Below are 6,000 nucleotides of genomic sequence, written 5' to 3' on the forward strand. Positions count from 1 at the left end.
ATTATGGCCCCTGATTGTACACACTAGAGGTCACAATTTTTAGCCCACTTGTAAATTGGACACTCATTATCAAAATTAATTGGTCAGCTTTAAACTGGACAGAAGTACAAATTAAACGATTTATGGTGATTTTAAACAGTTCTTACAAATTTTTAAACAAAGATTGGATATTAAAACGAAAGTAAAAGAAATTAGTGCTAGATACACAAGATTAAATGATACCTGGTTTACAGTGTTCTTAGTAATGATTTCATGAAGGTCAGAGGATATTTTCATTCTCTGTCATTTATGGTTTTGTCTGTATTTAGTTTAATAGGGTTTTATGGTTGACTCTTCTTCAATTTAATATTGTGTAGTTATTGAGATAATCGAGAGTCGTTGTTTTCAGTAAAGTTGCAATGATAGAATTTACAGGTATGTGTTAACTTTTGTTAAAGTGGTGACCATGTTAGTTTTTTTTTAGTAAAGTTTCAATAGAAGTTTAAGTTCATCTGGTTTTTATACGCCCACATTGAAATGTGGTCGTATATTGTTGTCACCCCTGTCCGTCCGTCGGTCTGGCGTCCACAATTGACTTGTGGACGCTCTATAGGCTAAAGTTAATATTATTTATTATTATTTATATTATTACCATAGATTTATATAGCGCCCTTTTCATAAAAATGTCCAAGGGCGCTTTACAATAAAATGATTATTAGTATAAATACATAAATATGTAATCTAAAATGTAACTGTACATCGAACATAACTTAAAAAACATTAAAATAAAGATAAGCCTAGGCCTAGAATAAGTCTAAATAAATATGATATAAATATAAAACAAAATACAAAACAATTATTTAAAAACAATATTAAATAAGTATGTCTTCAAGCGTGTTTTAAAAATAGATAATGAAGCGCTGCTTCTGATGAAATAGGGGATCTTATTCCACAACTTAGGAGAAGCCACTGAGAAAGCCTTTTCTCCATATGACACCATATTGGCTCTATTTTCTACTAAAAGATATAAATCTGCTGCAGACCGTAAGTTTCTATATGGGGTATAAAATCGTAAAAGACTACAGAGATATGATGGCGCTAGATTATGTATACATTTAAAAGTTAAGAGTAAAATCTTATACTGACAGGCAACCAGTGCAAATTAATAAGAATAGGAGTAAAAGAGGCCCCTGTTATCATTCTAGCAGCACAATTCTGAAGTTTTTGAAGTTTACTAATGTGTTTTAAAGGCAAACCATATAAAAGTGAATTAAAATTATCAAGACGAGAAATGACAAGGCAACTGATTAGTGTTCTAGTAGCATCTGTGGTTATATATCTCCTGATTTTACTGATATTACGAAGATTTAGATAACCTAATTTGCAAATATTATTGACATGACTTTCTAATGACATATTAGAATCAAATATGACACCTATGTTCCTAACTACATGTACAGAATTGATTGAACTGCTATCAACATTGATAGATTGATTATTACAAATAGGTAAATTCATTTTTGAACCAATAACTATGAATTCAGTTTTTTCGTCATTGAGTTTTAAAAAGTTGTCTGTCATCCAGGATTTAATTTCTAAAATGCACTTCTCTAGCTTCAACTTCGTTGGATCAATGTCATTATTTACAGGTTTGAATGAGATATAAAGTTGGGTATCATCCGCATATAAGTGGAATGATAGACCGTATTTTCTGACGATTACACCCAGTGGTTTAGTGTATAAACTAAATAGCAGGGGACCGAGGACGGAACCTTGGGGAACACCATATGCCAGGGATCTTTGTGATGATGATATGTCATTCACAGAAACACCCTGTTTCCTATCAGTGATGTAAGATTCTAATAGTTTCAATGCATTGCCGGTTATGCCAAATTCCAGATCTAATCGTCTGAGTAAAATATTATGGTCAACAGTATCGAATGCAGATGACATGTCGAGAAGGATCAGAAGAACACATTCACGTTTGTCTAGGCATGGGGGGTTGAATGGCTGAATGGTTAGCGTGCGCGCGCTGTATCATAAAGTCTGTCATTGAGTCGACTGGCATGGTTTCGAATCCCCGGTTGTACGTGACAAGGAGTAGGGTCGCCTGTCCAATCTCATGGGTTTTCTCCGGGTCCTCCGGTTTCCTCCCACTGCTAAAGACCCCTACGCGCAAGCAAATTATTGAAAGAAAATTAAACCATATGTTAGTCCCGAAATGACCTAGTTTGTGTCGAGTGGACGTTAAACCCCATTTCTCTCTCTCTCTCTTTGTCTAGGCACAGATTGATATCATTGTGAACACGTACAAGTGCTGTTTCGGTGCTGTGAAACTGTCGTTAGGCACTTTGAAATTCCTCCATTAAGTTATTTTCGCTGACATACGATGTTAACTGTGCAGCAATAACCCGCTCCAATGTTTTTGACAAGAAGCTGAGGTTCGATACCGGCCGATAGTTTTTGTTGACATTCCTGTCAAGATTCGGCTTTTTAATTAATGGAAAAACAACTGCTGCTTTAAATATATTTGGAAATGTATTTTCGTCAATAGCAGAATTTATAATATTAGTAATAACTGGTAAAATGTCGTTCAAGCATGTCTTAAGAAAAGTAGTTGGTATAGGATCCAGTAAACAGGATTTAGACGCTGACTTTAATATAACTTTTGACACTTCTTCATTTGAATACTGACGAAAGCTGCTGAATAATGAACTTGAGGAACGAGCAGTTGTTACAGTATTACTTTGACTTCCTAGATGCTGGCGAATCTTCTGAATTTTATCACTGAAATAGTGAGAAAATCTTTCGGATAACTGTTCTACTGAATCAGTATTCGGAAGTGTAGTTTTACCATGAGAAGGATTCAACAGAGAGTTTGCGATTTTGAAAAAGTCTCGTTGTTTATTATGACTAGAATCGATTTTGTCAGAATATAATTTTTTCTTAGCATCTTGATTCATGTGGTTTAATTTGACTTTTAAGGCTTTTGAACATATTCTTATGGACAGTTAGATTTGATTCACGCCATACATGCTCAGCTTTATTACGGAGACGTTTGATATCTAAAATATCACTGTTAAACCATTCACAATTTGGTCGAATTTTAAAGGTTTTCGTTTTTTCAGGAGCTAGTTCATTTAATATATTGGTTAAGATGGAATTGTATTCTTCAGCTTTTTTATCAACAGAATCGAGAAACTGAATATCAGAAAAGTCACTATTAGAGAGTGCACTGAGGAAAACATCTTTATTTAGATCCCTAAGTTTTCTATAAGTGACTGTTTTGGAGAGGTAAGCAGGTTGAGAGATCTGCAAGTTGAAAATAATAGGGAAATGGTCTGATATTAATTTATCCTCAACATGGAGGTTTCGAAGGAGAGAACTATCATCTCTTGTTATAACGAGGTCCAGTGTATGGCCATGGCTATGAGTGGAACAATTAACATGCTGTTTAAGTGAGAATGCGTTAATTAGATCCTTAAATCGTGATGCAGAAACATTAGATACAGTGTCCAAATGAAAGTTAAAGTCTCCTAGAATAAGAAGCTCGCAATTTGTGGACACAGTTCCATTGATTGATTCCATGTACTCATAGAATTCATTGAAAAATACATTATCAGATTTAGCAGGGGCGCGATACACTAGAATGCAGCGTACAGACTTCTTGTAGTACTACAGACTTCTTTATTTGTTGTGTTCCTTGTGATCGTAAATAATACTACAGCAACAATGATTTCACAGCTTTATTAGTAAACTGGAAATAACTTTGCAGGTTCCTCGTTTTCAAATATATAATGGCTTCTTGGAATAATCTGGTGAGAGTCTAATCCAGCTCTCCTCTACACCCTAATTTATACCCCCCAATTTCTGCAGGTCTTCGATAACCTTGACGTGAATTTCCACTCCATATAAGGAATAAAACTTTTTATTTCCCACTAATAAGATAGGAAACATTACCTATTTTTGGTCGACTGACCATAGGTCAATAAACAGCTAGAATTTGATGACTATTTTGACAATGATTATAATTTAACCAAAACATCACTGTTTTTTAGGAAAAACTATATCCACGTTCATTTAGTACTGTGTGATTTGACTTTATAGACAAAATTGAAGAGACAATTTTATAAAGAGCCAAAATTGTCTCAAGGGCCAAAGTCCTACATACCTCCCACCGCTAAGACATGATGGTACATAGTAACAGCATGGCCAAAAAATATATGTGTTAGGGGTAGTGAATGAAAACTGGAGAACGAGGAAACCTTGCAAAAGAAATAAAATTACATACATATAATAAAAATGTCATGCATAAAATATTTCCATATGATAAAAATTCCGCACTATCTTACAGAGTCCTAAGTTCACTTTAATTTGACTATAATAAAAAAAACTTTAAGTCAAATTCAAAAAGTTTTTGATTCTTGAAGTGTCCTACTGACAATCTCGATAACGATTCACACTCCTATGGTAAAACACAAACACAAAACATGTTGTTAAACGTTCGTTCTATCCTATTCACAATCCAGAAACTAACAATCGTTCTTTTTCAGATACATAATGATAATGAAATAAAAGTTCTGTTACAGCAAATATCATTCAATAGCTTGTGACCTAATGAGTTTAATCTCCATAGTTTGTTTAATAATATAAACTCAGTTCTCACGTGTAGGGTCACATATTTGACTTCTGGTTGCCACAAAAAAGGTGAAAGGTTACATCATGTTTAATTGTGAATGACAAGTTGACAGTCAACACAGCTACCGTTCAACATGTAGACTTACGGGTGTCTACTATAACTAACTGGAACTGGACACCGATAACATTCTGAATAGATATGTCTATATAGATATAAGCATAATGAGTATATAATATAGAAGCAAAATAGTATATAAACTTTGTCGACATAGGTGCACTAACAGTCACTTGTTCATGAGTTATTCACCCACAACACAATAGTGGTATACATTACACACATTCAGTTGGTGACTGTTTTTAACACAACACTTCTTATGAAGTCACACGGAACATCTCCCTTAAATAAGGTACAACAAAGTCGTGTGATAACTTTTCCGTTAATTTCCTTTCCTTTGGAATTCTATTACCAGTAGCGGCAGGAACAGCTGTGCTTGATGTCGGAGCGGGTATACCAGGCACGGGCGTTGATTGGAGAATACCAGCCTGTGTTTCTATGGTTTCTAATTCATCTCCATTAGTTGTTAACTCGCCCCTTCTTGATAGAACCATTTCATCTTTTGCACTGATCTCAGGACGATTTCCACAATATTTCATTCCAAAACAATGACTAAAGAAATTTTTAAAGTTTGAGTTGCGTTTATAGCAACATATAAAGCCAATAAGAATTACCAGTGTTGAACCAATAATTATAAATATATAATACCAAAATGGCCAGGCCTTGTCTTTCTCTAACTGCCTCAAATTATGTAACTCATAAATTAAACTTTCCATAGAAATTTCCCTTAATTTTGGTGGCAATTTAGTAAGCGTATAATTACTAAGGGCAATGTGTAGAGGCTCCCAAAGGGTATCTAAAGCTTTATTGAACGATTTGATAGTTTTATGAAAAAAAAATACAGTCTACACATCGGAGAAACACTTTAATTAGTGGAAATCGTGAGTCTGGTAAGTCCGCAAAGTAACACAACTGTTTTTTTGCATTATTAACTAAATTCGCCTCGGTTAATTAGTCATTAACCTTAGAAAATCAAATACTATAGCATACTGGCAATAAGTTTTAACAACTGTTTTGTCTTTTTGTTGGGCGATTTTTCAGATTTTAATTTACCATCGCTTTTTATATTGCATTCAAGGACATCGACATCCATGTCGCGTTCATCATCAGAGGTATCACTTTTACTTGATGGTAAACTATTCGTGTCCTTTACATTTTCCTTATCTTGATCATCACGACCCTTCAGACGCTTGGATAATTCCATTAACGGAACATCTTCCTCGTCCGACGCGCTATCCAATCTTTCCCTCCTAAATCTAGTAGCCAGT

This window comes from Patella vulgata, chromosome 5, assembly GCF_932274485.2.
Source record: "Patella vulgata chromosome 5, xgPatVulg1.2, whole genome shotgun sequence".
In the NCBI taxonomy this organism is placed as follows: domain Eukaryota; kingdom Metazoa; phylum Mollusca; class Gastropoda; family Patellidae; genus Patella; species Patella vulgata.